Consider the following 27,323-nt stretch of genomic DNA (forward strand, 5'->3'; position numbering starts at 1 on the left):
GGAGAGGCTACTGGTTGGTGGGAGAATAAGAAGGCCAAAATAGGCTTGAGGTCAACCAATGTGACTTAGGATAAATTTGTGTAGGTCTTTAGACAAGGTTGGCTACCACAACTTTTTTTTAATAGAAACTTATAGAATTTCAAGAACTGAGACAAAGGGAACTCTCTGTGCATGCCTACTAGGAGAAGTTTACCCACTTACTCAAATATGTGCCCCAATTTCAAATAGATGAAAAAGATAGCATTATGAAATTTATCATGGGTCTCAACAATCACATAGGTGGATCCATAGATATCCTAACCCCTACAATAATGGATGAAGCCTATGAGAAGGCTGTTAGACAAGAGAAAAAGCTCAAAAAAGATGTCTCCATTAGGGATAGAAATAAGAAGAAGAGCAATTGGTCTCAATCCTCCCAGACTGGTGTAGTCACGATTAGTAGGGACCTCACGGAGATCAATTCGAATTGTGAAACAAGAGTAAACACAACAGAAACAAGACAAAATGATGTAGGAAATGCAGAACTATTTGAATTATATCATAAAAACTAATTACAATCTGCTAGAAACATGCGGGCTACAAGATTCGACTCATAGGCCTAGTACATACATGCTCAATTACAATCCCAGTCAACTCCAGACCTCTTAATCTCAAGATAGATCTTCTATGTTCTCATGAATGATTTATAGTGCTTAATTACATTTCTTTATATGATCAAGAGGAATCTGTGTTGGCCCAAGATGAATCAAATGCCGATGAACAAGATGAAATGTGTAAAACCACTAGGTTGGCCTCTGCCAAAGATAATCCTTTGAAAGATCCAAAGGAAGAAGTGCAAACCAAAGGGAAGGTCGGCCACACACCAAGGAACAATGGAAACAACAAATGGAAGCTCTGCAAGCTATGAAAATGATCTGCAAGATTCACTAAAGCCAAAATAGGTCCAAGCGGTTTTGGTGTTCTAAGCATGAAAATTGTCTCAATTCCAGAATTGATAACTTATTGGAAAAAGATCCAAATGTACTATGGACTAGGGGAAAGGAAGATGATCACGTCCACAAGAAAAATCTAGCTTTGCAAGATTCAGTGAGAAAATGCAGAAAGAAATGCTGAAACTGCAAAGAAGGAAACAAACTAAAAGAAATGTTTTATTTTGGTTGATGCAAGATTGCCAAGAACCAGGGATGCTCCTACATCAGACATCTAGGGTTGTTGAAAAAGTGAGTCTCTCACTTTTTTGGGGTCAAAGGAAAACCAAGATGGTAGACCTTTGATGAGAAATCCATGATGAATCTTCAACTGGTCTGTCCTTCCACTTCACAAGATACTCTATATACTAGTTGCTTCGGGTCCTCCACCCAATCCTACTGTCCAAAATGTCCTTGATATGATTTGGTTCCTTCCAGGGCATCTTCTTTTCCAAGTCTGTAATACCATCTTCATTGAATTCTGATTCATGATACTGACGTAGATCTGTAATGTTGAATATAGGTGAAATACCTAGACTGTCTGGTAACTCCACTTCATATGTATTTCCGAAACTGAATTTCCTCAATATCTTACAAGGTGCAAACTGTTGTATGTTCCAACTGGGAATATTTCTTTTCTCATATACACCATCACTTCATCACCAACTTCAAATTCCTTATGTCTTCTCTTCTCATCTTCTTTCTCTTTATACTTGTTGTTCATATCCTCCAATTGTTGTTTAACCTAAACATGTAAGGTCTTCATATGATCTTCAAATTCTTCTGCTTCTGCACTCCTCTTTTCTTCATTAATGATATGTCTCAATTATGATATACCTCTAGGGTGTACTCTGGTAACAATCTCAAAAGGAGTTCTTCCAATACTCCTGTTCACTGAATTATTATAGGCAAACTCTTCTTGAGAAAGAGTCAAATCCCAACTTCCGATCTTCTCTCCAAATAAGCATCTCAACAAATTTCTAAACTCCGGTTTACTACTTTTGTCTGTCCATCAATCTGTGGGTGAAAAGTAGATCTGGATTTCAAATCTATCTTCATCTTCTTCCAAAGTGTCCTCCAAAAATACCCAACAAACTTAGTATCTCTGTCTGAAACTACGCTCTTAGGTAATCCATGCAACCTCACTACTTCCTTAAAAAATAAGTTAGCTACATGCACTACATCTGATGCCTTCTTACAAGGTATGAAATGTGCCATCTTCGAGAATCTATGCACCACCACAAAAATAAAATCATCCCCTCTCTGTGTTTTAGGTAAGCCAAGTATGAAATCCATGCTTATGTCCTCCCAAGGTTTCTTTGGAAATGCCAAAGGCTTATACAATCCAACATTCTGACTACTACCAATTGCAATCTAACAAACTCTACAACTCTGCACAAATTTCCTAACATCCTTATGAATCTGAGGCCAAATTTAATTTTCACTCACCAAAGCCACTATTTTGTCAACACCAAAGTGTCTGGCTAATCCTCCACTATGCTTCTCCTTTATCAAATTTTACCTCATAGAACTCATAGGTATATACAACTGAACTCCTCTGAACAACATCCCATCTTGAATGAAATAATCCAACCACTTACTTCTGTCCATTATAACCAGATCTTTACATGCTTTCTAAGGTTTTGCAAAATATGAGTCATCATCATACAAGGTCTTTAGTTCCTCAAATACTAACACTCACTATTATCTCTATCAACAAATTTCTCCTTCTACTCAATACATCAACAACTTTCTTTGACTTCCCACTTCTATGCTTCAGCACAAAGGTGTAACTCTATAAGAACTCTACCCATCTCATATGCCTCTAATTCAACTTACTCTGACTATTTGAATACTACAAATTTTGATGATCGATATACAACACAAACTCCTTAGGCAACAAATAATGTCTCCACTTCTTCAAGGATTGAGCTATGGCATAAAATTCTTGATCATACAGTGAATATCTCCTCCTTGCATCATTCAACTTCTCACTGAAATAAGCTACTGGTCTTCCTTCTTGACTCAACACAACTCCAAATTGCATTCCTACTTGCATCACAGTCCACTTGAAATACTTTGTCAAAATCCGGTAAAGCTAAAATAGGCTTCTTAGTTACCTTTTGCTTTAACAATTCAAAGCTCCTATTTTCTCCAATTGTCCACTTGAAATCATTCCTATCTTCTCTCATTGTCTCAGTCATAGGGCTACAAACTGAACTAAAATTTCTAATAAACTTTTGGTAGAAACTAGCCAATCCATGAAATGATCTTACCTCTCCAATGCTTTCTGGTGTAGGCCATTCAACAATTTCTCTTACCTTCTTAGGATCCATCTTCAATCCATTTGCATATACCACAAATCCCAAATAGACTAACTCTTCCTTCATGAAACAACATTTCTTAAGATTTATCAACAATTTCTCTTCTCTCGACCTCTGCAAAACTTGTCTTAAGTGCAAAAAATGATCCTCTTTTGTCTTACTAAAAATCAGAATGTCATCCAAATATACAATAACAAAACTACCCAATAATTTCTTCAATACCTCATTCATCAACCTCATGAAAGTGATTAGTGCATTAGTCAATCCAAAAGGCATCACCAACCATTCATACAATCCTTCATTTGTCTTGAATGTGGTCTTCCACTCATCTCCTTCTCTGATTCAGATTTGATGATATCCACTCTTTAAATCTATCTTTGTGTAGTATTTGGCTCCACTCAAGAAATCCATTATGTCATCCATCCTAGGTAAAGGAAATCAATACTTCACTATGATCTTGTTTATTGCTCTAGAATTGGTAAACTTCCTCCAATCTCCATTCTTCTTAGTGATAGTTCTGATATTTAATGTAAAGAGCTGATGGCAATAGCTAACAAGATGAGAGGGGGGGGGGTGAATGATACAAACTTAAACTTCCATAAAATCAACAGATTCAATTACCTCGGTAATATATACTTCAGCAATATAACCAAAAACTGCTAAACATGCAAACTCATAAACATATAATCATCATGAAACTCATAACACCAGATTTAATGTGGAAACCCAAATAGGGAAAAACCATTGTGGGATTTCAGACCCACTAAGAAATATACTCTTCTAGAGTATGCTCGGTTAAAAGAAAATCCTGTTAAAGATTACAAACACATTGCTAGATGTGACCTAGTTAAGGGATTTCCCTCAGATCTGTTAGGATCTTCACTTTGTTAGAAGTGACCTTGTGAAAGGATTTCAAACACTCATTTAGAATGTTACCTTGCTAGAGGGTTTACAAATAAGACTATTAAGTCCACTCGGTTAAGAGATTTTTTTGTTATTCAGAATAAACAACAGTAGTAAATATATCTGCAACTTCACATCTAAAATGCTAAAGCAGATTCTTATTTGCTCAAAACAATCTTGTCATAAGACTTATCTAGTCTTCTGTTGGGCTCCTTACTCTATTTTTTCAAAACAGGTCTTCAAGCTTCTATGCTCGGTAATCACTATGTAGCATCCCTGTGCTTACACTTGCCCGCATACATTATTTACCAACAATTTCTTATTTATAAACAATTCTCACCGCTTAATCTCTTTGATCACATTTCCCATGATCAATCTTAGCCATCAGATCTTCAATCTTGACTAGGTTCAAGGCATTTTTCGATTTGAAAACGTTTTACCTTGCCTTGGGACTTGCATTCCTTTCTTGGAACTTGCACAAGGTTATTGCGGTTCAATCGGCGCTATAGATCTTCTTGCTGATCTTTCATTGCCATAGATCCTTTAACAAACTTCATGTGCGGCATTCCAATCATTTATACATCTCTAGCTCATCATTTTCCTTCATTAAATAATGCTTGTATTCATTCAATGCGCTCTATCATAACTCGGTTGCAACTCGGTAAATACTAAACTTTACTCGATAGACATTTCGCCTTCATTAACCGACATCGATAACCTTAGGGTTTACCTACTAGGTTCTTCACTCAGTGACATAGGATAGTATTAACCTTACAATCAACAACATATGTAGGATATTAAAATAATCTAAACATCATGATCTCATTATTGTCTAACTCGATAATAGTTGCCCATTGAATAACTTATTTCCCCCTTTCTTATCACATTCTTTCTGTGTCTTTTACCGACCACTTAATTCTCTTCAAATCAATTTCCTCAAGATATGGCAACATCATACTGAATCAGAAAATCAATTTCTTGACATCAATGACAAAATAATGTTATAAAGATAGTTATCATCCTTTTTCAATTATATCAATAATATTCAACAACCTTCTCAATATGCTTAACGAATATCAACAATCTGTCTTTGACTAAAAATGCCAACAATCTCCCCCTTTGCATTGATGGCAAAACCAATAATTAAATGGAAATACCAACAAGATATTCAAATTGATTCGGATTCAGATTGCTGTTAGACTTCTCCTATTATCCTTGAGCTGTAGACTTCTTCTAAAGTCTTCTCCCTTTAGTAATCTTCTCCCCCTATCATTAGTCTTCTGTTATCTTCTTCATTTAGGATTTTCACCATTTAGTCTTCTCCCCCTTTGACAACAATGCCAAAAAGTAAAAGAACCGAATCATGATTTCTTCCTCTATGAAGTGATTTGCCTTGCTATGTATCATCTCAGTCTTGGTTAGAGCAACTTGTCTCTATTCATTATCTCCTGCACAACTTTAGGTGACCTCCTAAAGTGTAAATTAGCATCAATCCACACATAATATTCTGTAGATTCATCGAATTGATGCTTTCACCGAAGTCGGTCAGCGAGTAGAAGATAGGGGTAGGACCCCTAACTTGCTTCTGAGATACTCAAAAGTGTCCCTTGGCAATGGCTTTGTGAAGATGTCTGCAATTTGTTCCTTTAAACTGATATATTCTAGCACAACTTTCTTCTCTTGGACTTCTTCTCTAAGATAATGATACTTTATAGATATATGCTTTGTTTTAGAGTGCATTACCGGGTTCTTTGAAATGTTAATGGCACTAGTATTATCACAGAATATAGTTACTGGCTCGGTAACTTTTTCATTTATACCTTCCAACAGTTGTTTGATCCATGCTATGTTTGTGCAATTCAATGCTGCAGCAACATGTTCAACTTCTGCTATTGACTATGAAATACATCCTTGTTTCTTGCTAAGCCAACTTACTAGTCTTTCTCCTATAAAGAAAGCTCCACCACTTGTTCTTTTCCTGTCATCAATGTTGCCTGCCCAATCAACGTCAGTATAAAATTTTAGATCAAAATAATTTCTCTTTTCATATACTAAGCCATAATCTTCAGTGCCTCTTAGGTATCTGAAAATTCTTTTGATTGCTGTCATATGGGTTTCCTTAGGATCTGCAGAGAATCTTGCTACAATACCTACTGCATGTGCTATATCCAGTCTACTATGCACAACATATTGCAACTTTCCAATCATAGATCGGTAAAGTGTCTCATCAACATATGCAGATTCATCATTCTTTGATAATTTACAGTTAGTAGTCATAGGAGTACTTACTGGTTTAGAATCCTCCATTCCAAATTTCTTCAAGATTTCCTTTATGTACTTGGATTGAGTAATAAAAATCTCATCTTTTATTTGCAGTATCTACAAACCTATGAAATACTTTATCTCACCGATTAATGACATCTCAAATTCTTTGCTCATTTCATTTCCAAAGTGCTTGCATAAGGAGTCATTACCACAAAATATAATATCATCAACAAATATGGCTGAGATCAGTATACCATTGTTTTCATCATTCTTCATGTACATGTTGCTATTTTCACTTATCCTTATAAAACCAATTTTGATCAAATAAGAGTGAAATCTCTCATACCATGCTCTAGGTGCTTGCTTCAGACCATATAAAGCTTTTTTTAGTTTACATACCTGATCTTTATTCTTGTCTTCAACAAATCCTTCAGGTTGTTCAATGTAAATTTCTTCTTCTAGTATACCATTCAAAAATGCAGATTTAACATCCATTTGATATACCTTGAAATTTTTGAAAGCAGCATATTCCAACAATGTTCTTACTCCCTCAAGTCTAGCCACAGGTGCAAAGGTCTCACCATAATATATTCCTTCTTCTTGAGCATAACCTTTGCAAACTAGTCTTGCTTTGTTGCGAATGACCTCACCTTTTTCATTTAGCTTGTTTCTGAAAATCCACTTTGTACCGATTACATTTTTGTCCTTTGGTCTTGGAATCAGTGTCCATGTGTCATTATTCTTGACTTGATCAATCTCTTCTGTCATAGCATTTACCCAATCTTCATTGTTAAATGCCTCTTTTACTATTCTCGATTCAAATTCATAAATCAAACATGTGTTCTGTCTCAGTTTGTTCCTTGTCATCACTGGATCATCCTTATCTCCTATAATCTGTCTTGAAGCATGATGTCTTTTGACATATTTGGCTAATATAGGTTCGATAGGTTCTATATGATCTTCTTCATCACTTGGTAACTGGACATTATCTTCATTTTCTTCAGCAGCTTTCTCGGTAGAACTTCTCGGTTGAACATAAACAAATTCTTCATAATCTTTTGGTTCTTTGGAATTTCCTTCATCATTTCTTTTTGCAAATTCATCAATTTTCACATTTGCACTTTCTACTATTTTGTTAGATGATTTGATTAGACATTTAAATGCTTTACTTCTAGAAGAATAACCAAGAAATGTTCCTTCTTCACTTTTTTGATCAAACTTTCCATTTCTGTCATCTTTGTGAACATAACATCTACTTCCAAATATTTTAAAGTAACTTATATTAGGTTTCTTGTCATACCAGATCTAATATGGTGTCTTCATAGTTCCTTTCTTCAGTTGAACTCGGTTCAGGGTGTAAACTGCAGTGCTGATTGCTTCTCTCCAAAATGTTTGAGGTACCCTCTTTTCTATCATCAGGGTTTTGGCACAATCCATAATTAATCTATTTCTTCTCTTGGCTATCCCATTTTGCTGAGGTGTTGTCAGTGTAGACACTTGCCTTTTTATACCATGATCATTGCAGAACAAGTTAAATTCATCAGAAGTGAACTCTCCTCCTCTATCAGATCTAAGACATTTTAGTTGTCTTACTGTTTCATTTTCAACTCTTGCCTTGTACCATTTGAACATTTGAAAAGCTTCTAATTTTTCTTTTAAAAACATGACTGACATCATCCTTGATTAATCATCCACAAATAATATGAAATATTTGTCACCATAATAACTTTGAACTTTCATAGGACCACAAAGATCATTATGTAGTAGATCTAAAATTTCTTTAGAAGTGTAGGACTTACTTGTAAAGCTTGATCTTGTCATCTTACCCATCTGGCATCCTTGGGATATAGCATTCTCAGGTTTTTCAAGACTCGATAGACCTCTTACTCAGTGCTTCTTACTTATTTTGATCAGATTATCAAAATTTACATGACAAAACCTTTTATGCCATAACTAGGTATCATCTATCTTTGCATAAAGACACTTGTTCCGAGTTGAGTCAAGATGAAATGTATTACCTTTTGTTTGTGTCCCGGTAGCAGCTAACTTTCCATGCTTGTCATGAACTTTGACAATTCCTTTCTGAAATTCTATTTGGTATCCTATATTGTTTAGCTGTGCTACACTCAACAAATTGTATTTCAATCCTTCAACCCAGTATACATCATCACATTTAGCATTGTCAAGAAGTGTTATATATCCTTTACCTTTCACCGGATATGGTGCATCATTACCAAATCTTACATAGCCTCCATCATAGTCTTCTAATTTAACAAACTTGTGTTTATCACCTGTCATGTGATGTGAGCATCCACTGTCTATGATCCAAGAATCATTATTATTATGTGAGATACTAGAGCTTTCTCTTCATACCTTTCTTCATCAGATCCATCTTTAATAGCCACATAAACAACTTCCTCAGTATCAGTTTCATCAGATTTGTCATCATTGGATTGCTCATCAACTATTAAGCATGTCTTTCTATCTTTCCTTCTGAAGTCTCGGTGTCCTCTGTATTGGTTTTCTTTCTATCTGTCTTCTTGGTAATTTCTCTTTTCACTAGATTCTGTGTTAGGATAGTTAGAGGCCATATGTCCTATTTTATCATAATTGAAACATTTCAAAGGTAGCTTTGCTTTATACTTACCTTTGCCTCTCGGTAACCTTCTGTCTAATAATGCTTCAAACTCTACTTGCTTCTTGATTTCCTCATATAGTTTGTGCACTTTTTCCATGTTCTTGCAAAATCTTTCACTTGCTCCACTGTGATCCCCTTCAGATTACTTACTCATTCTATCATTGTAATCATCAAATTCATCAAGATGAAAAGAACTGAATGCAGATTCAACTTTATTTACCGAAGACCCACTGTTATCAAAATTACTTAACTCAAATGCATGTAGCTTACCAATAGTAGCATGCAAAGAAACTGGCATGTTAGGTACATACCTGAATTCATTGATTGTAGAGACTTGAATAGCATAAGCAGGTAGAAGGGTTCTCAACAACTTACTTGTTATATCCTTTTCTTCAATAGTTCCTGCTACTCCTTTAATTTGATTTACAGTCTCCTTTAGCCTTGTTCTGTATTGGGTTATGTTCTCACCTTCATTCATTCTCATGGATTCAAGTTGTCCTCTTAGACTATCTACTTTTGCTATTTGAACATGTTCATCACCGCCATAAACTGATATGAGCTTAGTCCACATTGCTTTTGCATCATTACAACCTTCTAGATCATTAAACTCTGAGTTGGTCAATGCTGATGTTATTTCAATCATTGCTTGAATATGTTCTTGCTTTGCCTTTATCTCTTCTAAGGTCATTGGGTTGGTGCTTGGTGCAATGTAATCATTCTCTAGATAATATGTTGCATATTCTCCAATTCCTGATAGATGCAACTTCATCCTTTTCTGCCATGTGGAGAAACTTGACTTGTTCAGCTTTGGTGCATCTCTTTTATACATCTTCGGATCTTTGCCTGAAGTACCTTTAAACTTTTCTTTCGGAGTCCTTAGCTCTGATACCAATTGATAGTTCTGATACTTAATGTAAAGAGCTGATGCCAATAGCTAACAAGATGAGAGGGGGGGAGGGGTGAATGATACAAACTTAAACTTCCATAAAATCAACAGATTCAACCTCGGTAATATATACTTCAGCAATATAACCAAAAACTGCTAAACATGTAAACTCATAAACATATAATCATAGTGAAACTCATAACACCAAATTTAACATGGAAACCCAAATAGGGAAAAACCACTATGGGATTTCGGACCCACTAATAAATATACTCTTCTAGAGTATGCTCGGTTAAAAGCAAATCCTGTTAAAGATTACAAACACATTGCTAGATGTGACCCGGTTAAGGGATTTCCCTCAGATCTGTTAGGATCTTCACTTTGTTAGAAATGACCTTGTGAAAGGATTTCAAACACTCATTTAGAATGTTATCGTGCTAGAGGGTTTACAAATAAGATTGTCAAGTCCACTCAGTTAAGAGATTTCTTTATTATTCAGAATAAACAACAGTAGTAAATATATCTGCAACTTCACATCTAAAATGCTAAAGTAGATTCTTATTTGCTCAAAACAATCTTGTCATAAGACTTATCTAGTCTTCTGCTGGGCTCCCTACTCTATTTTTTCAAAATAGGTCTTCAAGCTTCTGTGCTCGGTAATCACTATGTAGCATCCCTGTGCTTACACTTACCCGCACACATTATTTACCAACAATTTCTTATTTATAAATGATTCTCACCGCTTAATCTCTTTGATCACATTTCCCATGATCAATCTTAGCCATCAAATCTTCAATCTTGACTAGGTGTAATGCAGCTTTCAATCTGAAAACGTTTTACCTTGCCTCGGGACTTGCATTCCTTTCTTGGAACTTGCACAAGGTTATTGCGGTTCAATCTGCGCTGTAGATCTTCTTGCCGGTCTTTCATTGCCATAGATCCTTTAACAAAGTTCATGTGCGACATTCCAATCATTTATACATCTCCCGCTCATCATTGTCCTTCATTAAATAATGCTTGTATTCATTCAATGCGCTCTGTCATAACTCGGTTGAAACTCGGTAAATACTAAACTTTACTCGGTAGACATTCCGCCTTCATTAACCGACATTGATAACCTTAGGGTTTACCGACTAGGTTCCTTAGGGTTTATTGACTAGGTTCTTCGCTCGGTGACATAGGATAGTATTAACCTTACAATCAAAAACATATGTAGTATATCAAAATAATCTAAACATCATGATCTCATCATTGTCTAACTCAGTAATAGTTGCCCATTGAATAACTTATTTCCCCCTTTCTTATCACATTCTTTCTATGTCTTTTACTAACCACTTAATTATCTTCAAATCAATTTGCTCAAGATATGGCAACATCATACTGAATCAGAAAATCAATTTCTTGACATCAATGACAAAATAATGTTATAAAGATAGTTATCATCCTTTTTCAATTATATCAATAATCTTCAACAACCTTCTCAATATCCTTAATGAATATCAACAATCTATCTTTCTACTGAAAATGCCAACAGTTAGGTGCTAACACTATTGAAAAGCTTTCTTTGATCAAAACTTTCTTCAACAACTCCTGCACTTGTCTATTCAGTTCCTTATTCTCTGCCGATGTCATTTGGTGTGATGCTTTATTAGGCAAACTAGCTACGAGAATCAGGTCCATGCAATGACTGATACTTCTTACAGGTAGTAATCCATCAGACACATTATTTGAAATGATGTCTGCATACTCTATAATTAACTCCTTTATCTCTTTCAATTGTTCTTCTTCATACTCCAGAATCTCTATTTTCTTAGGAACTAAGGCAAAACACACATTCTCATGTCTCATTCCATCTAGGAATCTCTTTCCATCAACCAAACAAATTCTTGCATTCATACAAACTTCATTCTTCAGGGACTCCTCCAAGGGAAACAAGGTTTGCTTCATCCCATTTGCAACAATAGTGTATATATTATTTCTTCCATCATGTATTTCCCATGTATCAAACTGCCAAGGTCTTCCCAACAAGATATGACAAATATCTATAGGCATAATATCACACAAAACTTCATCATGATGATTTCCAATTTTCAATTTCACCAAACATTTCTCACTTACTAGTATGTTATGATCATCCTGAATCCATGCTATCTGATAAGGCTTAGGGTGTTTCAATATTTCAATATTCAACTTATTCACCATCTCCCCTGAAAAAAGATTATCTGAACTACCATTATCAATAATAACTTTACAACACTTACCAGATACCTTACATCTGGTCTTGAACAAACTTCTCCTTTGCATCTCTAGTATGACACAAAGCTCTCCTCATCATCAACAATTCTCCATCTTCCGGTTTATTAGCTGGTCTAGTATGGTCTTCTTCTACTAATGCTATTATTCCAGTGTTATCTTCCTTCCTACATTCAAAAGCACGATATTGTTCTCCTTCGCACTTAAAATAGGTTCCTCTAAACACTCTTTTGTCTTGTCTTCTGTCATCTTTTCCATAACCTTGATTTTGTTGGCATTTTTGATGATGATGTTGTGATTGTCATTGATGGACACATACTTGCTCTGAGATCACTTTTTGTATGTATGAGTTATGCTAAACCGGTATTTGTTCCAGCCGGTATTATGTATTATAATCTTTAGACTATCGGTGTTTTGCAGAAAGTGTTTATCGATCTCAAGCAGTATGAAGACTCAAGCGGTTCGAGGATCCCAAAGCGGTACGAAGGAACAAAGTGGTCATTATCATTTTTCCCAATCTTCATTTTGACAAATCGACAATTGGTAAAATGTGTGAACCGGTAATCGGTAAATTTATGAACCGGTATTACTCTGTGATGAGTTACCAACCGGTATTTTTGTGATGAGTTATCATCCACCGACACTTTGGCGGTGATTCTGTGCCATGTTACCAAATGAGTCTAGATGCATTAAACCTAGGAACTTGCAATGTAATCCTATTGAACCGACATGAAATTAGATTCCTTTTTAAGGACATCATGTCTAGGGTTTTAGTGGTGGTTAGGGTTTTAAGGTGGTTGATGAGGTTTTTGTATGTGCGATCTTAGAAGAGAAGATCCAGTCTGTGTGAAGTAATAGAGTGTGGATATACTAAAGACTGAAGTGATGCTGAAATGCATTAACAATGAGCTATCATGGATCTAACCAAGAAGACTGTGCTATTTTCTAGATCACTCACTTGTTGATTACTCACATCTTCGACAAGTCTGAAACCCTTAACCGGATAGGCCCCAAAAATCCTTTGTAAATCCTCTAACAAGGTGGTTCACAACTGTGGATCTGAAATCCTCTCACAAGGTAGTATTTAATTAGACTTATCTCCTAATAGAGATTGAGATTACTAACAAGATCTGTTCTGGTGAAGAACATTGTTTGACCTTAACCTGTTTGGTTTCTATTCTGTAGATAGTTACTTGTGAGTCTTAGCTCATTGTGGTTTTTCCCATTTGGGTTTCCACGTCAAAAGATCTTGTGTTATGGTGATTGTGCTCTTGTGGGAATGCTTTATTTGATGTTTGTTTGGCATTTATCTTAACTGGTTTGTTAGTAAATCCATTTTACCGGTTGACTGCCAAACTGCTTAAGTGTTTGAGTTTAGTAATTTTTGGTATACTAATTCACCCCCTCTTAGTATTCATCAATTGGTATCAAAGCCAACCTTTCTATATGTTTAACCACTTGGAAGGAGATATGGGGGAATACATTGTGAGGGAACTTACTCATCAGCTCACTTAGACTGGGAAAGCCTATGATGAACTCAAAGTCAAGTATAAGGCCTCTCTGGAAAAAAGAAGAGAGCATGCTGAGAAACTGATGGAGCTAACTGAAAATAGTTCTTCTGATGAAGCGGAAATGGAAGCCCTAGTTGAAGAAGTTGAAAAACTGAATGAGTCTAATGCCAACCTAAGAAGGGAGCTGGAAGGACTGACTATCAGAATGTGTCAAGAGCTTGAGAACCATAGGAAAGCTAAAGATCTGGTAAAAGACAAATATCATGAGATCTCCAAGCTGAAGCAAGAAATCAGTGCATTTACCGCTCATCTCCAAGAGAGTAAAGTGGAAAAAGAAGAAATGCAAGGTGAACTAAACATGGCTATTTCTGAGAATGCAACCTTGAAGGAGTCCAATGCTTCTATTACCAAGGAACTCACTGAGTCAAAAGAGATACTTGCCAAATTCAATCAGAGTGCTACTAAGTTAGAGCAAAAGCTTGAATTAGCAAAACCGGTAAAGAATACTAATGGACTTGGTTTCTCTAAGTGTGAGGAAGGTGAGACCTCTAGAACAAAATATGTAGCATCAAAGAAGCAACCAACATCAAAGGGAAAAGGTTAAAAAAATTTCAAACCTGTTTGCGAGTCAAGTGAAGAACACAAAGCGGTAATCCAACAACCGCAGTAGTGTGTGGTGAAGTTGAAGTTGAAAACCCTAAATTTTTGGATTTCTGAAGGTATTTATCGAAATTCTTATTTATCCATTTATCATGGCTTCTACATCGCACTCCAGTTCTAGTGCACCTGTTGATTCAGTAGATTTCATCCAACAGAAAGCGAAATACAATGCCCTATCCTAGATATCCGCTGGAGTTATAGTAGAAGGTGATCTTTCAGGGTATATTGATTGTAAATTGGAAGACCTAGGATCACTTGTGATTCATTCCCAGCTAGGTATTTTTTGCAGGGATGATAAGAAGATCAAACCCAAATATAGCATCCTGGAAAGGAAGAAACTTCACAATGCAGTGTATTTTCTTGAAGAGTTTACAAAAGATCACATTTGCATAATTCTAAGCAGAGTTCATGGTGATAAAATGTATCTTGAGAGAACACATGACATAACACCTGAAGCTATTCATGCCGTCACCGGTTTCTTCAACACTGGTGAGGTGCCAGCCCTAAGGAAAGTCATCAAGACCGAAATGACCAAGCTCATCGGTTCTATGAATGACCAATGGGGAATGACCGTCAATACCATCAAGGACTATCTGGTCAAGTATACTTGTATGGTGATAGGATATCAAACGTTCTATGCTAGCAGAATTAACTCTGTCTCTGCTGCAGCGGTAAATGCCGCCTGCAGGATGATCATGGAAGATGCATCGTTTGATTTATGCACCTGTATGCAAAAGAAACTTCTGGTGAACCTGAAGTCTATTAAACAGGACAATGCCTTAAGATTTAAATTTAGACAACTGTTGGTAGGATTGTTTTTCTACTTTCAAGGCTATTTCCCAGGAGTCGGTGATATACAATGGTCTGCTGACCAACCGGTTACCAATAAAACCAGAGAAAGCCTCCAAGTGGTAGGAACTGATTATCCTAAATTATTGAACAAATACTTTGATGAGTTTAAGTGAAAGATGAGCCAGCGGATGAGGATATTTGGTGATATTGCCAAGAAGTATGAAGAGGACATCTTCTTTACCATCAGAGTAGATGAGTGCATAATGGAGGTGGTTAAGCCTAGAAAAGAAAAGGTGGAACCTATGGGATATGAGGTAATGTATGACATGCTAGATGGGTATGCCTCTACCCTACTTGCCTCACCTCTTGATCCTAAGAAGAAGAGAACCGACACCTATCTGGAAAGGGTAACACTGGTTGAAGAACCTTCAGTAAAGAAGGGAAAGGTAGTGCCATCTGTATCGGCACCGGTTACCTCAGCAAGTCCTAAAGTGACTAAGTGGTCACCGACAAAGAAGAAACTAGAAGTTGCACCTGCCAAGGTATTTGAGAGGAAGCGGAAGACCAAAGGCAACACACTGGACTCTGAGGATACAGAACCTGAAGAACTGCCTAAGAAGACTAGGCAAACAAGGAAAAATACAAAGACAACTAGCAATGAACCGACATTGCCAGCACTGGTAAATATTGACATTTCCTCTTACAAACCATTGACACATTGTTAAAGAACCATCAAGAATATTAGGAGAAAAGTGCTGAGTGATTTAACAGATTATTTTGATGATTTTAATGATAATGAAAAGGAGGAAGTTGAACAGGAAATTATTCAATATCTATGTATTAATGACCGGTCACCAACAGAAATTAGATCTGTGACACCAAATTATTTATTCAATTCTTTAGATAAAAAATGGTGCATTGCCATAGAAAAGGAATAGGAAATAAGAGAGGAAATATTTGCACAATATTTTCCTGATGTGTCAAATTCAGAACTTTATGAAGTTATGAAAAAGTACAAAGGTCTCTTCTTCATGAGAAGAAGAAGACTCTTGTTATTGGAAGGGAAAGTCCCTGAAGTGGTAAAAGATACCCACTCACATGCCAAAGCTGCTCTAAGATTGCACCAAGTGTTAGAAGACAACAAGAAGGCTGAACAAGAACTGGAAACTAGAAAACTAGATGAGGTGTATGACAGTGAAGGAGAATCGGTCACTGAACAAATGGACCCTATTGACGTTGATGCTTTGGATGGTGAAAATGTCACTCCAAATGCGACAAAGGAAAAGGCTGACAAAGAGAGAGTGGACAAGGAAAATAGGATAAATAAAAGACAGAGAAGCAGAAAAAGGACAAAGAGAAGGCTAACAAAGAGCAAGCGGAGGAAGAGAAAAAGAAACAAGAGGAAGAGAAGAGAAAACAAGCAGAAGAGGAGAAGAAGAAATAAGAGGAAGAGAAGAGAAAAGAGGAAGAGAAGAGAAAACAAGAGGAAGAGAAGAGAAAAGAGGAAGAGAAGAGGAAACAATTAGAAGAAGAGAAAAAGAAATAGGAAGAGGAGAAGAGAAAAGAGGAAGAGAAAAGGAAACAGGAAGAGGAGAAGAGGAAAGAAGAAGATAGAAAGAAGGAAGAAGAAAAGAGAAAGAAAGAAGCAGAGGAGAAAAAGAAGGCTGAAGAGGAAAAGCAAAGAGCCAAAGAGAAGGAGGAAGTGGCAAAGAGCAAACAAGTGGAGACCCCAAAGGCAATCGGTGGTCAAGCTAAACCGGCTAACATCACCAGTCCCATTGACCTCCAATCTGCAAATGAATAGGAGCTGCTGCAAAGCATTAAGCTTTCCCAAGAGCGACTGGAAGCGCTAACGAGGAAAAAGGAGCAAGATGTTATTCAAATTGCGGTGGAAACTCTTACCAGTTTGATTCCTGGTACCAACCTCCCAAGTACCGATTCCTCTCTGGCCCAATTGAAACTTTTATGCATAGTTTTAGAGGACCAGGTACAATGCCTGGAAGATGTTGCTGAAGCCAATGCACAAAAGAAGCATCAAAGGCACTGAACATTGCCTTAGTGAAGAAATTAAACAAGCTTTGGTCTGAACTTCAAAAAGCGTAGAAGGACATAAGAGATGCTTTGGATGAGGGGAAACTACTACTCAGTAAGATAAGCAAACCCCATCTATTTTGTGATGATGTGCTTGCATAGAAGGAAAAGATGCAATCTGACTTACATGCATATATAAGCACCTTCAAGATGCCCTATGATTCCTTCACCACATATGGGAAAATCGTTCACCAGTTTCAACTCCAAACTGCTAGAATAGAGTTGGAGATCATCAACCGGACCTGAGATTTGCAGGAACTTCAATTGGTTCTACTGCCTGGATTGCAAATACTTAGAAGTACTATCTCAATCTGGATGCCTTAACGGTCACTCAAGAGATGAGTACCTTGGACGCCATGGAGGAATAGGTGTCCCAGATGCAAATAGAAAGTGAGGTTTCTACCTCATTGCTTGAGTCATGGTCTTTATCCATGAAGACATTTATGCAGGATTTTAAATCAGTTTTTGATAAGTTTCACTCCTTATTGTCATAAACACTTATTATTTTAATGATAATATGAACATGGGTTATTCTATAGTACTTTGTCATTGTTGGCAAAGGGGGAGTAGTATTTTGTATTTAAAATTTTGATGCATCTTTTGTATACTTTCATGTTTATCTCTGTAAGGGAGTAGTATACATGGTATTTTCTGCAAAAAGGATAGTGTATATGCTTAGGGGGAGCAATTTTGATTATGGCATATTTTTGTTGTAAAACACTTAGATGTCAAAATTTTCCTAAGTGTTGCCATCAATGCCAAAGGGGGAGATTGTTGGCATTTTTGATGATGATGTTGTGATTGTCATTGATGGACACACACTTGCTTTGAGATCACTTTTTGTATGTATGAGTTATGCTCAACTGGTATTTGTTCCAACCGGTATTATGTATTATAGTCTTTAGACTATCGATGTTTTGCAGAAAGTGTTTACCAATCTCAAGCGATATGAAGACCCAAGTGGTATGAAGACTCAAGTGGTTTGAGGATCCCAAAGCAGTACGAAGGAACAAAGCGATCATTATCATTTTTCCCAATCTTCATTTTGACAAACTGGTAATTGGTAAAATGTGTGAACCGGTAATCGATAAATGTATGAACCGGTATTACTTTGTGATGAGTTATCATCCATCAACACTTTGGCGGTGATTCTGTACCGTGATACCAAATGAGTCTAGATGCATTGAACCTAGGAACTTGCAATGTAATCCTATTGGACTGACATGAAATTGGATTCTTTTTTAAGGACATCATGTCTAGGGTTTTAGTGGTGGTTAGGGTTTTAAGGTGGTTGATGAGGTTTTTGTATGTGCGATCTTAGAAGAGAAGATCTAGTCCGTGTGAAGTAACAGAGTGTGGATATATTGAAGACTCAAGTTATGCTGAAATGCATTAACATTGAGCTATCATGGATCTAACCAAGAAGACTGTGCTATTTTCTAGATCACTCACTTGTTGATTACTCACATCTTCGACAAGTCTGAAACCCTTAACCGAGTAGGCCCAGAAAAGCCTTTGTAAATCCTCTAACAAGGTGGCTCACAACTATGGATTTGAAATCCTCTCACAAGGTTGTCTTTAATCGGACTTATCTCCTATTAGAGATTGAGATTCCTAACAGGATCTATTCTGGTGAAGAACATTGTTTGACTTTAACCGGTTTGACCTTAACCAGTCTAATTTCTATTTTGCAGATAGTTACTTGTGAGTCTTAACTCACCGTGGTTTTTCCCATTTGGGTTTCCACGTCAAAACTTCTTGTGTTATGGTGATTGTGCTCTTATGGGTGAATGCTTTATTTGCTGTTTGGTTTGCATTTGTCTTAACCGGTTTGTTAGTACATCCATTTTACTGGTTGACTGCCAAACTGCTTAAGTGTTTGAGTTTAGTAATTTTTGGTATACTAATTCACCCCCCCTCTTAGTATTCATTAGATTTTGGTATCCATTAGGTTCTCTTCTTCGGTACAAATTTCTATCATCCTTCTGGTATGAACTACCATCTTTTCCTACTTCCTTGTCCTTGTTCTGATCTACACAGGTTCCTATTCCTTCAGAATATCCTCTTCCTTCTTGAAATCTTCCCTTGGAAAACCTTTTGCCTGTACCTCTTTGTCTTTGCTCATGTCTTTTGTTCAAATTTTCTTATGCTTTCAGGGCATATTGGTAAGCTTCTTCAACACTCTGCAACTTGATTAAACTGAGTTCCTCTTGTATAGACATTCACAACCCATTAAAATATCTAGCAACTTGTTCGATCTCACTATCGCTGTGTCTGTATCTGATGTTCAACTTGTAAAATGCTTCAGTATACTCATTGACACTAAATTCCTTCTGCCTCAAGTTCTACAACTTCCAGAATAGATTTACTTGATAATTAGCTGGCACAAACCTTGATTTTAACTTGGTAACCATCTACTCCCATGATTTGATCTTCTCTTTACCTCTTCTCTGTCTATCTACTTGCAAATGTTCCCACCAAAGTGATGCATGACCTTTCAACTTAGTACAAGCATATCTCACCTTTCTATCTTTTGTGGTGCCTTCAAAATTAAAATACTTTTTCATCTCCATGATCCAATCTAGCAATTCATTTGAATCCAATTTTTCATGATAATCTGGGGGACTAAAATGTGGTCTGATATTCGCCCTTCATGATGCTCTTTATAACTATTTCTTCATCTAGATCATTCGCTAGTGGGTTTGCTACTTGTTCTTTAGCTGCCACCTCTTCTTCTTCATCTTCGCTCACATCTTCAACACGTCGACCTCTACTCTGGGTTGTTTCAACAACTTCCAATCGGGCTGCAATTGCTCTCAACATTTCCATCTCAATAGGGTTTGCATTCCCACGCACTCCACCATTCCTATTTCCTCTTTGTCCCATCTTCACGCAAGTCCTCTGTAGTTGTAGGTCAGATCCGCAATCCACCACCCTACAAAAAATTATCACATGACAACACAATCTTCAAAAGGAAAACTTGCTCTGATACCACTTGGTGCAATCATGGTTAGGAGGGACCTCAAGGAGATCAATTTGAACCGTGCAACAAGTGTAAACATAATGGAAGCAAGGCAAGATGATGGAGGCAATGAAAAAATATTTGAATTATATCATAAAAGCTAATCATAATCTGTCGACAACATGTGGGCTACAAGATTTGACTCACAGGCCTAGTACATACATGCTCAATTACAATGTCGATCAACTCCAAACCTCTTAATCTCAAGATGGATCTTATATGCTCTAATGAATGATTTCCAGTGCTTAATTACATTGATTTATATGATCAAGAGGTATCCGTGTCGGCCCAAGATGAATCAAATGCTGATGAATAAGATGAAGTGTGTAAAACCACCAGGTCGGCCTCCACCAAAGAGAATCATCTAGAAGATCCAAAGGAAGAAGTGCGGACCAAAGGGAAGGTTGGCCACACATGAAGGAAAATTGGAAACAATGAATTGAAGCTCCTCAAGCTATGGAAATGATCCACAAGATTCACTAAAGCCAAAATAGATCCAAGTAGTTTCGGTGTTCTAAGCTAGAAAACTCTCAGATTCTGAAATTGATAACTTGCTGGAAAAAGATCCAAATGTCCTACAGAATTGGGGAAAGGAAGATGATCATGTCCACAAGATCTAGTGAGAAAATGCAATAAAATGTAGAAAGAAATGTTGAAACTGCAAAACAGGAAACAAACTAAAAGAAATGTTTTTTTCTGGTTGATGCAAGATTGCCAAGAACTAGGGATGCTCCTACATAACATACTTTTTAAATTAAGGGAGCTAGGTATGGATCTAACAATAAAAAAGGTAAAGAGTTCAAGAGAGGTCAGTAGGTCTCCAAAGGAGATAAAAAAAGGGTTCAACAATTCTAAAAAGGACAGTGAGGTAAATAACAAAGGGACAAAGAAGAGAGGACCCCCTAGGGGATGCTATACATGTAGAGAAGAACATTATGCCAATCAATGCCCAACAAAAACATAAGGAGGAGAACCCAATAGAAATCCTCTGCCACCACAATAGGTGACGTTTTAGTAAAGGATACATGCAGCAGTGGATAACTGACAGGATAGATATCAGTTCACCGCAGTAGAGACTCTAGGTATGATTTTAGAAACACCATAACAATATTGATAGATATAGAAGCTACATAAAATTTTATTTCTCATATATCATTGAGTAAATTTCCTAAAAGATCTAGTTTCATGGCTAAGTCTTGGATTGTAGAGCATGCCAACCAGTCAAGAGCTCGGGTAGACCAGTGTTAGTTTGAGGATAAGGTTGAACTTCTTGGCTTCACCACATAAGTTGATTTATATGTAGCACCCTTAGGCACTTATGATATCATCCTAGGTATGAATTGGTTAGAAAATAACAAAGCTAGTGTTAACTATTATGATAAAACAATAGAGTTCTTAGATAACCTAGGAAACAAGGTGCCCTTGAAAGGTGCCTTGATGCAAAGCCCTCCTTGTAACCTACCAAACACTTCAAAATGTATGACACTGACCCCTCAAAATAATAATAGGATCCTATCAAGGCAAGGCTCTACAACATTAGTTTAATCATCTCACCATCTCCAAGACTCATACCTACTCAACTTGGGTAAATGGCCCCAACATACACTTTGAGACCTCCAAGGGTTATGGAATATTAGCACACTTGGTTTAGGTTAAGCATGACTCACTTGGACTAGATCCAACACTAGTTTTGAGGATTCAACCCTATTCCCTATAGCACCTTCACAATTAGGCCTATTTGCTTGTAGCCCTTTTTAGCGAGTAAAGGAACCTTAAGTTCAAACTTTCCCAAACACCCTAGAAAAAAAAATGGATTAAAGTACCCTTTTGGATGTTACATAGTTGACCAAAAGGAAGGGCCAAGGTCTAACAAACAAAGGTCTGAACCGACAAGATGTTGATTGTCCTAAAGGGCTAATTAGGCCTCCATTTGTGAAGCATTTATATCCAGATGAGTAAACTATACAATCAAAACCCCATGAGTATGTAGGGAACCATAAACCACCATGGATTCCAGGGTTACACACCTGGAATCATCGCCATTGCATTCAAGGGTAACTTTACTGTTTAAGGTCTAGGTAGCCACATAGAGATGTCTACCTAGGGTTAGTTCAAACACACTTATCCCTTGCTCCTCCTGCAATTTTTTTTTGGAATCCTAGAATACACTGATTATACTTGCATTTCACCAAATCCCATGGGTCTCACATTGATGAATTGCAAGCTATGGCCATGCAGGAGTAAAAACCCAAGGTAAACCCTGGTTTTCCGGGCACCTACAACAAAATTTGAATATCAGGAGCAAAACAAACAACCAAAACTTCAATAAAAAGCCAAAAAAAAGATAAAATCCTCTCCAACCAATTCACATCATTGGGAATTGATCCCAATCCCTAAATTACCATACCCCGTACCAAAACTCCAGAATTGCAAGAAAAACTTTGAATTTTATTAGTTGTTGTCACCAAAACTTTCCTCCGTATAGTCTCTCCTTGGGAATTGGATCCAGAAGGTGTATAATTCACTCCACAACTTCTCTCAACCAAAAATAAGAGGTTAGAGCCATTGGAGGAGTTCAAACAAACAAAAATGCAAAAAGTGCATAAAAGTTGCTCATGACAACTTTTGACAACTTTTGCAAAAGTTGTCAAAATGTCATCTTTCACCTCCTAATGCCTTTGGTCAAGTCTAACCCCTCCTAAAACATCCTAGAAGCACTAAAACCACTAGGATAACTATGTACTACACACATTTGATCCCCTATTGTCCAAAATTCCTAATTGGCTTATTGAAATGCCAAAATAGCAGTTTGGCTCACAAGATGGGTTTCTTTATTACAAACATAGAATGCATGATTGAAACACATACAAAACACCCTAAAGATATGTTTGATGCCTTATCCTTCCTCCTCTAAGTCTGAATTATCATCTTGAAGGGGTGCTCCTGCACCATACTCCCCGAAAGAAGAAATCTCAAGTCCACTTGAGATGAGAGCCTGCAGGTCTGCCACCAAATACTCCATGTAGGCTTTGTTCCTTGTTCACTTTGCAACCTTAGTGTCTAGAACCTTATGCAACTTTTGTGGTTCATGTTTGGGAATTCCATCATCTACAATAACTTCAATTGTGTCTTCTCCTGCATCAACACTACATTTATAAAGAGTTAAGTCACATACATTAAAGATAGGTGACAAACCAAGATCCGGTGGGAGTTGAAGTTCATAGGCATTTGGGCCACATTTTCTCAAGATTTGGTAGGGTCCAATCTTTCTTTGCATAAGCTTTGTATATCTCCCTTTTGGAAGTCTTTCCTTCTTCAAGTGAACCCACACCAAGTCTCCCATATAAAACTAAACATCCCTCTTCTTTTTGTCAGCATGAGCTTTATATCTTTCTGCAGATTGTTGAAGATGAGTTTTAACTTGGTCATGGATTTCCTTTATGGTGGTAGTAAAAGTTTCCCCATCTGCACTAATGGCTTCTCCTTGAGGTAGCTCTCTCAACTCCATCACACCCCTTGGGTGGATTCCATATACAATATGGAAGGGTGACTTACCGATACTCCTATTCACTGTATCATTATAGGAAATTTTTGCTTGAGACAATATGCTATCCCATCTTTCTCCATGCTATCTAGTCAAACACCTTAGCAGATTTCCTAGTGACTTGGTTACAACTTCAGTTTGGCCATCCATTTGGGGATGGTAGGCTAAGGAGAAGGATAAATTTGTACCAAGCTTCTTGCAAAGGGTCCTCCAGAAGTGACCAATAAATTTCACATCCCTATCAGAGACTACAGTCAAAGGCAAATCATGTATCTGGACAATCTCCTTGAAGAACAAGTCTGCAACATAAGAAGCATCACAAGTGGTTTTGCATGGCAAGAAATGTGCCATTTTACTAAACCTATCCATCACTACAAAAACACTATCATATCCTTTCCTTGTCCTAGGCAATCCTAAAACAAAATCCATACTTATGCTTTCCTATGGTCTTGAAGGGATGGGTAAAGGCTAGTATAGGCCTGCATTTGTGGACTTTCCCTTTGCCTTTTGGCAGATCACACATGTCTCCACAAATCTCCTGACATCTGTTTGTAGTTTGGGCCAAAAGTAGTGCCTCTTTACCAAATCTAGTGTCTTGTTAAGACCAAAGTGGCCTACCATTGCTCCACAATGTTTCTCCTTAATTATATTCAGTCTCATAGAGAATTTGGTTATGCATAGCTGTGCATCCTTAAACAATAATCCATTTTGAATAATTTTTTTAGAGTACTCAACATAAAACCATTCATCAAATGAAGCACATACCTTATAGGCCTCTCCAAAGTCTTCATCATCCTCATACATGGATTTCAAGGAGTCTATTCCAACACTCTCCAACTGGATCTGATTTGTACTTAGGACTCTTCTGCTCAAAGAATCTGCCACCTTATTCTTGACCCCTTTCTTGTTCTTAAGAATGAAAGTGAAGGCTTGTAGGGTCTCTACCCGTAGTGTTTCCACTTTTTCAAGGATTGGACTAGAGCATACATCTCTAGGTCATAGGATGAATAGCTTCTCTTTGCCTCATTTAACTTCTCACTGAAGAAGGCAATAGGCCTTCCCTCTTGATTGAGAATTACCCCAATAGCCATGTGACTAGCATCACACTCCACTTGGAAGATTTTGTTGAAATCAGGTAGGGCAAGGACCGACTACTCTGCAACTTTTCTCTTCAATATTTCAAAGGAGTTATCTACCTCTTCTGTCCAACTGAATCTACATTTTTGTCCTCCCTTTATGGTATCAAGCATGGGAGAACAAATATGGCTAAATCCACTTATAAATTTCCTATAGAAGGTAGCTAAGCCATGAAAACTTCTAACATCATTCATTGTTCTAGGTGTAGGCCAAGACAATATGGCACTCACCTTTTCTTGATCCATTTTCAACTCACCATATGAGATTACAAATCCCAAGTAAATGATCTATTCCTACATTAAGAAACACTTTTCCAAGTTGATCATTAATTGGTCTTCATACAATCTTCTTAGGACTAGGTCTACATGTTTTAGATGCTCTCCTTTGGTTTGACTGAAAACTAGAATGTCATCTAGGTAGACTATAACAAATTTCGCTACGAAATCCCTCAAGACTTCATTCATTAACCTCATAAAGGTACTAGGTGCATTGGATAAGCCAAAGGGAATGACCTTCCACTCATACAACCCCTCATTTGTTTTAAATGCAGTCTTCCACTCATCTCCTGGCCTAATCTTAATCTGATGATAGCCACTCTTTAAGTCAACCTTTGTAAAATATCTAGCACACCCAAACAATCTAATAAATCTTTAATCCTAGGCATTGGAAACCTATACCTGATAGTAATCTTGTTGATAACACTTGATTTGGTGCAAAGCCTCCAAGTGCCTTCCTTTTTGGGTGCCAAGACTACAAGGATTGCATATGGGCTCAAACTTTTGCCAATCAATCCGGATTCTAACAATTCTTCAACCTGTTTTGCCATGTCAACATTCTGATCCGGTGTGAGCTTGTATGCTAGTTTATTGGGCAAGGTGGATCCAGGTATAAGGTTTGTACAATGGTTTATGTCCCTCATGGGAGGTAGTGACGTTGGCATGCCATCAAAGATGACACCCTTGTATTTGTTTAGTAGCTGCTGCACTGTAGGGTCAATCTGTAATACCCTAAAAATGGTCATCTAAACCATGAGATCCTAATCTCGACAACGTCACCAAGGTCCTAACCAAAGGCAATTAAAATAAATCTTGAGCACACAATTAATTTCTAAAATCATCAATGTCACATGGCAAACCAATATTAATTAAATATTTATTTAATTAATTAAATCATTCCAAGTAAATCATTTTTAAACAATTATCCTATTTATTTTATTGAATATCCTAGCATATTTAATTAAATAAATCAATTTGCCCTTAAATCATCAAAAAAGGAATTAATTGACCAAAAAATAATTAAAAATTGAGAAAAGAAATCAATTGGAGATAATCTTGTAAAACAAATTAAAAATTGATAAATAATCTCAAAGAAAGCAATTAAAACAATTAAATATTAAAATTGAATGAAATAGAGAATTAATCAATTTTTTTTGATTTTATCTTAATTTTAGTTTAATTTCCTTTAAAACTGAGAAAAGCATCCAATCACATCAATTCACTTCAATTGTTCTTCCTCTTGGAAAATCTTGAGTGCTCATCATCATTTGATCTCAGCCATTGGTTTCTTTTTGAATTTTCTATATATTCAGGCCCTCATCTCTCATTCAAAGATCCTAGAGAATATATTGTTATTATGTTGTTTTTGCTCTAGGTTCATTGAGAATTTGTATTGAGATATTGCATATTAGTTATTTCATATTTCTCAAATCATTTAGTTTAAATATTCATATATTGCTTAAATCATGTTAGATTAATCTTGCATATCTAGCTTAAATCTTGCATCCATTTAGCTAATATTCATGCTCATATAGATTTAAAAATCCTTCGTTTAGGTGTTGTCTAGTCACTAGATAGCTTAGCAATCTGAGGGCAATCTAAACTCGCATCTACTAGAAGGCAATGGGTCGCTTTGTAATGGTTTATTATTCATTGATTATTGATTTACTAACCATGCATCTAATGACTTAATTGAAGTGTTGTGTATTCCAGATACAAATACAGGTCCACTTTTCACACACACATTTTTGGTGCCCACCGTGGGGCTCGAACCCATGACTAAAAGATTTCTAATGTTTCTTGAATAAATTTAATGTTTGGTTTTTATAACTAATAAACATGTGTTAAATTTGCAAATAAAAATCTTTCTTTTTGCTTGTTCTTCTGTGACAGTAAAAAATGGTCTCTGTTTGGAAGGCATAACTTTTTATTTAACTATTGGATCTCAACCAAGTTTTTATATGTTTTTGAAAACCACATTTTATACATTTTTACCGAAGAGATTTGCCTACGGAGTTCTGGTTTGAAAGTTATGAATGACAGAGTGTAGTACT

Source organism: Cryptomeria japonica, chromosome 11 (genome assembly GCF_030272615.1).
Source record: "Cryptomeria japonica chromosome 11, Sugi_1.0, whole genome shotgun sequence".
NCBI lineage: Eukaryota > Viridiplantae > Streptophyta > Pinopsida > Cupressales > Cupressaceae > Cryptomeria > Cryptomeria japonica.